The sequence below is a fragment of the Camelus bactrianus genome, chromosome 18 (assembly GCF_048773025.1).
Source record: "Camelus bactrianus isolate YW-2024 breed Bactrian camel chromosome 18, ASM4877302v1, whole genome shotgun sequence".
In the NCBI taxonomy this organism is placed as follows: Eukaryota; Metazoa; Chordata; class Mammalia; order Artiodactyla; family Camelidae; genus Camelus; species Camelus bactrianus.
In genome coordinates, this window is record NC_133556.1 from 4,292,523 (window position 1) to 4,304,081 (window position 11,559).

Below are 11,559 nucleotides of genomic sequence, written 5' to 3' on the forward strand. Positions count from 1 at the left end.
TTCCAGGGCGACCCAATTCTTAGAGATAGCAAAGGGTTCAATCAACCCATGCAAACCAACCAATTCCCAGGTCTGTAGACCCTGCCTCCTCCTTACCTAACTCTCACACATGAGCCATGCTTCCTCTGCCCTAAGTCATCCCAGCGCCAGGTGCCAGGCAACTAGAGACATCCCCATGCCCCAGAGCCTGCTGGGATTATTCCAGCCAGCCAGTCCTAAACCACTCACTCTGGGGTGCCTTCCCTTTCCCATGGGAACCCCAACCCAGGCTCTGGCTCAGACTTTCCCCTCACTCCTGTCTTGTGTCACCTGACCAAAACTGGATGCTTTCCTGGTGGCCTTGCAGACACGTGGTGACCCCTTCTTTGGGACCTGTGAGCATAAGAAGTTTCTTCCTTCCAAATCTCATTCCCGTTTCCTCCTGGGCTGCACTGACTTTACCATATGTACCCAATATTTACATTCTCAGGACACTGCAAGTTTCAAGGAGAGGGGCAGTGGGAAGAAATGGAGAGAAAGGAAGCATAATGTCTAACTCACCTCGATGAGTGCTGAAGATACAAAATTACACTCTTTCAGAAGAAACCTTTCTACCTACGGAGACCCTAACTGTAAACCACTAACGAGCAGACACTACCACCAGGGTAGGCGTGTCTGACCCGAGTGATGTCAGTCAGGGCCAGCAGGAAGCAGCAGTCTCCTAGGAGCAAAGATGAAGGGTGGTCACTAAGAAAAGGTATGAACACCAGCTAACAGCTGAGGGCTCCTCTGCCCCAGGCACCTCTTCTAAATGGTTCAGATATGTTACCTCATTTACTATTTACAAGACTATGAAGTAGGTATAATTAACATTTCCATTTTACAGATTAGGGGTTAAGTACGTCGCTAGTGAACTGACAATTAGTGTCAGAACATATATTCCTCAGCCTTAAGCTGTATGTGCACAGATTTACTCCAAAACGAGAAATACAGGCAAGGGACATGGGAATTTTCGACGCAGATGGGACAGCATATGCAAAAGCAGAAATAAAAGAAAATGAGGGGGGAGACCTCCGTGTGTAGATTAAAGAGCTGTTGGAAAAAATTCACAACTCTTTCTGAAAAATATCTCAGCTTAGTATAATAAAGGAGGATTAAAGACATTTTGCTATCACCAAAGGTGTTTTCTCTGATCTCAGTGTTGTCAACCTATGTCTGTGGTGGAATGAAGTCTCTTAAAAGAGTTGCTTATAGGGTAATAAGGTAATACATACATCAGAGATAATAATATAAAAATAATACTTGTTATCATGGTATTATATGCCAGGTATGTCTTCTATATAACCCATGTGAATTACATGTTAACTCATTGATTACATTCAACAACGCTATGAGAAAGGGGAGAATTCGATTTGCCTTTTACAAGTTCCCAACAACTACAAAGGAATGGTTAAAAGATAAAACTCTGAAGGATCCACCAGACAAATAAATTGAGTGGGGAGAGGGGAGGGTATAGCTCAGTGGTAGAGCAGTGTGCTTAGCATGCGGGAGGTCCTGGGTTCGATCCCCAGTACTCCATTAAAAAAAAATAATTTAAATAAATGAATAGATAAAGCCAATCACCTCCTCCCAAAATAAAAATTAAAGAAAAAATTTTAAAATTGTAAAAATAAAAAAGTTCTTAACGTCAAATCACTCACTGACAAAGCAAGTTGTAGAATAATACATACAACATTTGGTAAGAATCAAAACACTAAAGTCCAAAATAGTATGTATTTTTCGATGGGCACATGTCTATGCAGAGAAGTGAAAAGTAAAAAGATCTGATGACCAGAAAGTGAAAAGTGGTTAATTCTAGAAAGGGGCAAGAAGAGGGGATAGATTATAGTGGTCAGATGGAACTTGCCCAAACTGTTTCAGTGTTTGCCAGAAGAGTTTCCCTATGCCTTGTGTGATACATTAATAATAAAAATTTTGTAATGCCAAAGATAGATTTTTTTCACTCTGTTCATCTACATGTATACATCTAGCCTCCAGAAAGCCTATGTTTCATCCCAGAAAATAAATGCACTATTAAAGGTGGGGAGGGTATAACTCAGTGGTAGAGTGCTTGCTTAGCATGCACGAGGTCCTGGGTTCAATCCCCAATACTTCCATTAAAACAAACAAACCAATTACCCCTCCCCCCCCCAAAAGAAATGCACCATTAAGGCATTGGTGAGCATAACAAAGAAAATGCTTTGAGGTAATTCTAAAGGGAAAAAAAAGTGTAAAATTGTAGAGGTTGGTTCTCGGATTCCTGGGCATTTGATGTGTTAGCTTCCTGAAGAGATACTTTATACAGCTATTGGGAATAGGGAGGTATTAAATAATAAGTTCCTTTTCACAATTACATCCTTACACTTTTATGTTTAGAATCTTATTAACAGGAGTCATTCCAGATTTATTAAAATGTTTTAAGCGCTCGTCTGAGCAATAAACTCATCCATTCACACGTTTAACTTCAGGGTCTCCCTCATGAGGCAGTATGCCGACCAGTGAGAGAAGAAATGATGAACCAGTTAGACAAGAAGAGTTCTTGCACTGTTGGCTGAGAACTTGGATGGGGGGTTACTAAGGAGATCTGAGAAAGGTGAGTTACAAAAGGCCAGGTGAAATGGGGATGGGGGCAGCAATGTGGAACACAGATGGAACAGCAAATGCTGGGGTAGGAGTGGAGGTGCGAGGGTTCCAAGAGCCTAATGGCTAACAGCTCAGAAAAAATATCCTAGAGTAAAGCTGCACGAAAGAGGAAGACCAAAAAAGAGACTCTCCCCCAGGCTCAGAGTTTCTCTGGTCTAAGAGTGATGTCTGGCAGACAGAATCAAGCCTCCTAGTGACAAAGCTGAAAAAAAAAAATCAGCATTAACAAAGTACTGACAAGGACTACAGGTCACTGAAAGATAAAACGGACAAAGTATCTCTTCTACGCGATGTTATCAGCTTAACTCACTGACGAGCTACAACTGGCTTGGAAGTTCAGTGCCATTAATTCCATTCCAGAGTCAGGAAGATGAGGCAGGAAGTTGAGTAACTATGTTGCCCAGCAATACAAATACACCCTTGCCAGAGATCCCAAAATACTTTCTACTGGTTCCTAATCTCTCGCCCAGCAGCTCTGAATACGCGGGTTGAGACACACCACGAGGCAAACTGAGAAAAAATGAAGAGGAATGCAGCTACTGTGAGGTGCAGAGTTCTCAAAGAGCCAGTGGAAAAAGTTGAGTTGTGGAACAGTATGTAAAACAGCACACTGGGCGACAAAAAGCCACAAACCCCAAGTAATATGTATTTTTGGATATGTTTGTATCTATATGTAAACATTAAAAATATATATGTAGACATATTCATATGTATGTATATAAATATATATATTAATAAGGGTTTGTGTGTATATGTATTAAACTCCATATATATGCATATATACATATAATATCTATTTTATACATTTATATATAGTTATATATATGTTCTCACAGAAATTACATATTATTAATTAGAGTTTGTTTTATTTTCTTTCAGCATGCTATTTTACATACAGTATTTATCCGCAATTCCTTATATATGTGTGTGTGTGTGCGTGTGTTAATAGATACAAAAGCAGAAGGACACTCAACAGTTAAACTGCTTACTCCTGGGGAGGAGAGAAAGACCGAGGTTGGGTGGGAGGGTCAGCCGGGACTTGAGGCCTCCTCCAGGACAGCGGGGACCGGCTGCGGGAGCGAAGGCTGGAGTCGGGCGGGCGTGGGCCACCCAGCCCGGCACCGCCCACCGGGCCGCCTGCACTGGGGGTACGCGCACGCTGGACCAGCCCCGCCCCCTCCCGGACGGGGAAGGGGCGGAGCCTGAGGCAGGGCCCGCCCCCCACGGTGGGGCGCTGGATGCAGGGGCGGGTCTTCAGCCTCGCGAGGGGTCACTTCCGGATCCGGTGGCGACCGCCGCGGGTTCCTAGTGGTGCGGTGCTGGGCTGTTGGGCGCCTCGGGTTACGGTCCGCGCGCGGCCGGGGGCCCCGGCGGTCAGCGCGGAGCGGAGGGCGACGGAGTGGGGGCTGTGCCTGCGCCGCCTGCCATCGACTTTACGGCCTGGTGGCGAGGGACCAGGCTGGGCATCCAGCTAGAGGGAACAGCTCGCTGCTATCGGAGAATATGTGTCCGGCTCACCGCAGTTAACCGTAGAAAAGAAAAGCCATAACCGTCAGAAAACCTCACCTTCACGCAGGAGAGTAAGAGGTGTCAGAGGAAGACACTCCCACGAGGCTCAAAGTCACTCCGATTTGGAAGGTGACGCTCAGCACACGGCAGCTACAATCAAGTCCCGCAGGAGCCAAGACCCAAGGATCAGAGCTAACTGAAGAAAATAACGGTGTTGGGTAGCAGTTACAAAGAGCTGCCCATGAACGTGTCCGGGTATTTAATCCTCATGCCACCCTGTAAGCTTAGGTGATAGAATCTTTACAGATGAAGAACTGAGGTTAAATAATATGTTGAAAATCACAGCTACTAGTGGCGGAATTCCCTGTAAACAAACTGGATATAGATGTTACTTTTCGAGTTGTTTTTAATAGTGACTTGTCGGAGACACCTAATTCCCCTTGAGCTGGGGGAATGGCTAAATTATGGAGTATCCAGTTGTGAAATACTGTTATACTAACATGGAAAGTCCCCCAGGACATGTTTTGAAGTGAACAAAACGCAAGTTGCAGGGGGAAGGGGTATAGCTCAATGTCCCAGGTCCTGGGTTCAATGCCCACTACCTCTATTTAAATAAATAGATAAGTAAATAAACCTAATTACCCCCACCCTGGCTGAAAAAAATTAAAATAAAAAAATTAAAAACTCTTAAGTTGCAGAACAAGATGTATTTAGCCATTCTTTTATGGAAAAACGAACCTCAGTGCTGTTTTATTGCAGTACATACTTATCTCTGTAAATGAATATAGAGAAAACTGGAATAATATACACTAAAGTAACCTCAGTGAGCAGCGGAGGGAAGGGGGAGACTTAGGGATTTAAGAGAGTTATGGTAAAATAGAACTTTATCCTTACTCATGAAGTTTTTTGGGGGAGTGTGTAGTCAGAGAAAGCAATATATATGTTTTTAATATAATAAAAATTAATTCCAAAACTTGACTGAAAATTATTTTCTATCCTTTAAGCACTCTGCTCTAAATGGCATTTGAGTAATTTGAGAAATAAAATTGACCATTAAGGTGTGAAGATTTGAGGATTGTGAAAATATGAACATAAAAATAAAGCATTCTCAGAACTCCCAAAAGAGAATGTTAAAAGTCACTTTTAACAATGTGGTATTTCATTATTTAGTCTCAAAGAGCTTAAAAAAGTGACTCTTACCTTAAAAGTGTTCTAACTCTACATTACATAGTGCATATTGGATGGAAACTGAAAGGCATTCAGTAATATTACTTTTTCAAAGATGCATCATGGTAGTTTCAGTTGAAATTTTATAGCATAACTTTATAAAATGGTGATTATTATAAAGTTCACTTTTAATATTAGCAATTTGCTGAAGTTGTTTAACTGACAATTGTGTAACCTTATATAAAAATTGTTAAAAACAAAAACTTAACAACATCTCTTGTACATTGCTCTGGGGTTGAGACCCCCAAACTGAAAGAGATACGTCCAGGGATTGAAATGGGAGTGATTCCACTCTAATTGGCAATAACACCTGAAATTGCCATTTAAAATGTGTCTGTTGACCTAAGCAATATCAAGAAACAATTTTGATTTGAGGATCCCTTAGTAATTCACCTTACTAGGGAAAGTAAAGAGGAAAGCAGAAACATATGCTCACCTGAAAAGTCTCTCGGTATCTGGGACTTGCCATCACGTGGTTACCAAGACCTCATTAAGCAAGGGTTCTAATCCTGATGACATCACAACTGTTTCCTGGGAGCCAATCAGATCAACAGAAGCTTCACAGTGTTGGCTTAGGCCGTTCTTCACCGTGATAAGAGACTTGAAATCTAGTTAAGCATATACATTCGTTATTGCTGTGTAACAAATTAAACCCCCAAGCAAGCATTTATTTTCTCCCACACTTTCTGAGGGTCAGGAATCAGCACAGCAAAGCTTGGCGGTCCAAGCTCAGTCTTTCTAAAGGTTGCAGTCAAGCAGTCATCCTGGGCTGCAGTAATTTCAGGGTTCTGCTGGGGAAGAAGAATCTTCTCCAAGCACACTTCTGTATTATTGGCAGGCTCAGATCCTCATCGCCTGGGTCTTGCCTCTGCTCAGCCTGGCACCTTCTTTACCCCAGAGCCAGAGATGAGAGAGAGGGAGAGAGAGCAAGGTGGAAGCCAGTGTCTTTTCAATTAATTGTGGAAGTCTCATACCATCAATTCTCCATAGGCTGATGATCATACCAACTAACCTTAGTACAGTGTCGGAGGGAACTTGAAAACGATGTGGAGACCAGGAAGCAGAGATCATTGGGGACCGTCTTGAAGGCCAGCTACTGGGCTGTGGTACCCTCTCCCAAACTCTCACTCTCCCTGATCATTACTTGATACGTACAAGTGGCTGGAGCTGTAGGTAATAAAAATAAAAGAATTAGAGACATTGTAGGATTAGAGACAAACGAGACAACTGGGTCCCACTGCTGTACCGGTACAGTTTCCTTAACATAAGATGAATAAGGACTCAGGAAAGATGATAAAACGTACACAACCCCCACTTTTACACAGTCTATACTAAACATTTTATTAGTTACCTTATACTTAAAAATCTATGTATTGATCCATCCAATTGAGACAGGATCTTCTAACTCCCCTTCTAACTTCTAACTATATAGATGAGAAATTTCTACCTCTTCCCATCTCATTACTTCCAAACATGTATGGATATACCACTGATTTTATCCCATTAAGGTTTATAGCACTTACCTTCTATTGGGTCACTGTAATGATTTATGTAACAGGATGACTGATCAAGTGGGGACATCCTCCGATGTTCCTGATCTCTCGCCCTCTTATTGAGACCTGACTTTGAAATCAGGATATTGATGTGATGGCTTCACATCAGGGGGCTCAGTGAGGGGGAGATGAAGCATCAGCTCTGCCCTGGGCTTGCTGGCCCAACATGCAGATTTCAGGTGTGCCAGCCTCTGTAATTATGTGAATCAATTCCTTAAAATAAATTTCTCTCTCTAAACCCATCCCATTGGTTCTGCTTCTGGAGAACTCTCCTTATACACTTGCTTTCTTGAAAAAGAATAAAAAATACGAAATTCTTCAAGTACATAAAAGGTACAAAGAATAATGTAAACACCGACATTTCTAAATCCAAATTTAACAACTGCTGACATTAAACTATATTTGCTTGAGAATGGCTTCTCTTAAAGAAATAACATTGCTAGATTCAGATAAATTCCTATTTTTAAACTTAAGAGAGATAACATTTTCAGATAGAGTTGAGTTTCTTCTTTTAATTTTTTTTAATTGAGTTATAGTCAGTTTACAATGTTGTGTCTAAATTCCTATTTTTAACTTTCTGATACCACTCTCCCTTCCACCTCTCAAGAGGCAGTTACTCTTTTAAAATCAGATTCATTCCTATCCTATATTTCAGTATTTTTACTATAAATGTATGTGTTCAAAAATATTATACTTTTTTTTGTATAGTTAAACATTTTTATGTACATGGCATCATACATACTTTATGAAGCTGAATTTAGAGCCAAACTGGAGGGATGTGTGTGTGTGTGTGTGTGTGTGAGCGCACATGCATTTTTTTCTCTATCTACTGCATGAAGTGCACTAATTTGACTAAATGCCTTGAATCTCGTTGATTCATTCTAACAGCTCTATAATATTTGTTTGCATATATGTTTATTTATTTCCCTGTTGATGGATATTAGGCCGTTTCCAAATTAGTTATTATAATGTTGCAGTAAACACCCTTATATACGTATCCTTGGGCACATATAAAGGTGTCCAAAAGGAATCCAGCCCACAAGGAATCTCTTTTGGGGGTGATAAAAGTGTTCTAAAATCAGATAGTGGTGATGGTTGCACAACTCTGTGAATACACTAAAATCCACTGAATTGTACATCATAAAAGAGTGAATTTTATGGCATATAAGTTATCTTGCTAAGACTGTTATAAAAATATAGATAACAATGAAAGGTGACATATGACAAAAATCCTAGCTGCACCAAGTATAAGTTATGAGACCTTGGGCAAGGCATTTGAAAAGCTTTCTTTGCCTCTATGCTCTCATCTACAAAATGGCATAATTACAGCGTCTAGCTTGTAAATTTTCTGAGGATTATATGTGTTAGTGTTCACAGAAGCACTTAGAACAGCATGAAGGGGTGGGGGAGGCTGTAGCTCAACTGGTAGAGCACATGCCTAGCATGCATGATGTCATGGGTTCAATTCCCACTACTTCTATTAAAAAAGTAAAAAAATAAACCTAAAAAAAGAAAGAGTGTGGTGAGAATTAAAAAAAAAAAAAAGGAACAGAAAGGAACAGCTTAAGGGAATGGGGCTGATATAATTCTCAGTATAAACATTCTTTGTATTATATTATACATAAATAGATATAAGGGCTTTTGCAACTTATACTTTTCACTGTTTTTAATTGTCTATGATAAGACATGTGGATGTAGTTGATTCATTTTAACTGTTCGATATTTGTTTGCACATATAATGTGTTTATTTTCCTACTGATGAATATTAGGCCATATCTGTATTTGTTATTACAAAGTTACAATAAGTATACACAGATTCTTAAACACAGATAGGGGTATCAAAGGGAACCTAGAGGGAAATTAATTACTGGATTTGAGTATGCACCATTGGGCTTCACTCAATATCACTCAATGGCTCTATAACAAAGGATGATAGTTTCTTTTTCTCCACATCCTCAGCCACATTTGGTATCAAAAATTTCAATTTTGCAAATGATCATTTGAAATGATATTTCATTGTTTAATTGACATTTACCTCTAACTAGTGAAATTTGTGCATCTTTTCCTATGTTTATTGGCCATCTGGGGTTCCATTTTCAGTTACCTGTATATTTTATTTGCATGTTTCTATGTATCATGTTTCTATTTATTTATTTTTATTAATTTGTAGGCAACCTAAATATGCTCTAGATATGGAATAAAGGTTGACTCTCATGTTTCAGGCTTGGATAAGTGGGTGGATTGTGTGCTGATTTAAATGGATGGAGAAAGCAGAAAACAAGTTTTAGGAGGAATATCAAAAGTTCACTTTCAAGATACATGCACCCCAATGTTCATAGCAGCACTGTTTACAATAGCCAAGACGTGGAATCAACCTAAATGTCCATCAACAGATGACTAGATAAAGATGTGGTATATTTATACAATGGAATACTACTTAGTGATAAAAAAGAATAAAATAACGTCATTTGCAGCAACATGGATGGACGTGGAGATCATCATTCTAAGTGAAGTAAGCCAGAAAGAGAAAGAAAAATACCATATGATATCATTCATATATGGAATTAAGAAAAAAAGAAAGAAAAAAGAGGACACTAATGAACTCATCTACAAAACAGAAACAGACTTGCAGATACAGTAAGCAATCTTATGGTTACTGGGGGAAAAGGGATGGGATGGGATAAATTTGGGAGTTTGAGATTTGTGAATGTTAACTAGTATATATAAAAATAGATTTAAAAAACCAAATTTCTTCTGGATAGCACAAGGAACTTTTTCAATATCTTGTAATATTTAATGAAAAAGAATATGAAAACAAATATATGTATATATATGCGTTACTGGGACTTTCTGCTATATACCAGAAATTGACACAGAACTGACTATAGTTCAATTAAAAAAAAGAGTTCCCTTTCAGACAAATTTGAGATGCTTTTGAGCCATTCAAAAGAACAAGTCTGTGTTGCAGAGATACATTTGGGAGTTGTCAGGTCATAGATGGTATGTAAAGTGATAGCAATGCATATGGTTATCTCCTGAGAGAATTTGGAGCGACATGACGAGCCCTACAGAATCATACATCTGGAGAAGAAGGATCCAGAAAGGGATACTGAGATGGGCAACCAGTAAAATGGATTAAAACTAGAATTGTGTGATATCATGGAAGCCAAGAGAGGAACATGCTCCTTTCTTTTGTCTCTCAGTTTTTGCAATGCCTGCATAAGGTTTCATTGCATGGATGTATCCTAACTGTTCTTCTGTTTGGAATCTGGATTTATTTTGAGGCTTTTCTATTATAAAATTACACTTTGATAAACATTCTTACAGTTTCATCTCTTTTTGCCACTCTATTCCTTTGGATATGCTCCTATGTATGGCTTGAAGGGCATGACTATTTTTAAATAGCTTTAAACTATAAGTTGTATGTCATTTTTTAGAAAGGTTGCCTTCATTGTATTCTGACCAGAGAGAGTTTGCTTTTTCTCCATTCTAGCGGTGGTGGAAGAGTGGTGAGAACCAGATAATGCATACCAACATTTTTAAAGGTTGCAAACTGTGCCCTTGTATCGATGCTCATAATTTGTTTAACCAACTATATTGTCTTATTTTTTGGTATTACAGTGTTGTAATTACTACCTTTTTAAAGCTAAATCTTTTTGCTCATTCTTAACCTGTTCCTTAGAGTGGATGCCTCAAAGTGGAATAGATGAGTCAAAAGTATTTGCATTTTTAAAGCTGTGGATACATATAAATAAATCACTCTCCAGAAAGGCTGTGCTCTTCCCATCAGCAGTGCATGGAAAGGGGCACCCCTTATCTTTGGGAGTTATTTGGAGAACTACGTCCTTAATTACTTCTATCAGGCTGAATACATCCAGTAGGACTTTATATGGAAGCTATGCTCAAGAAAAAATTTCTTAGTACCACTTTTACACATGGCACTGGGGTGGAGACCCCAAATCTGAAAGGCTTTTTATTCCAACTATATTATCTGATCTGCAATCTAAGAATTATTTCCAGCAGCATTGTGTTGGTGACCAAGTCATCAGAGACCTGTCCAGAGGGCGAAGAAAGGATTTTTGAAGCCAAGGGCTTCAAACCACCGTTGATCCAGTGTTACCATGGGGTCACTTGGAAAAGGCAGTCTCAGGTTTTAAGTCATTTCCATTGAAAGTTGCCTCTAAACCAGTGGAATTTTTGTTAGGTTGGATTCACTCTGGAATCTAATTGGCATTTCCCGTTTTGTTGGGGTTTACCAGCTCACCGAAACAAGGTTCGGTTCTCTTCGAGACGAGTCTTGCAGATGCTTTTGATTTTTTTGTTTCTTTTTTGGCAAATGACAAATAGTCACCGTTGTAGCCGTAGCCGCAAAAAGTAAACATCTGGATTAGCGTCCCTGCAGACACCCCGTTCTTACACTACCGTCTCGGCGTGAGATGTGAGAGCGCGGACTCTTCGGACAGCACTGCGGGACGCCGGCGCCAGGACAGCCCATCCTCCCTCCCCGAACCGGGACGGGGCGGGGCGGGGCCGGCGGCAGGGCCCGCCCTCTACAGCGGCGCAGAGGGCGTGACAGGTCTTCCGCTTCGCCAAGGGCCAGTTCCGGATC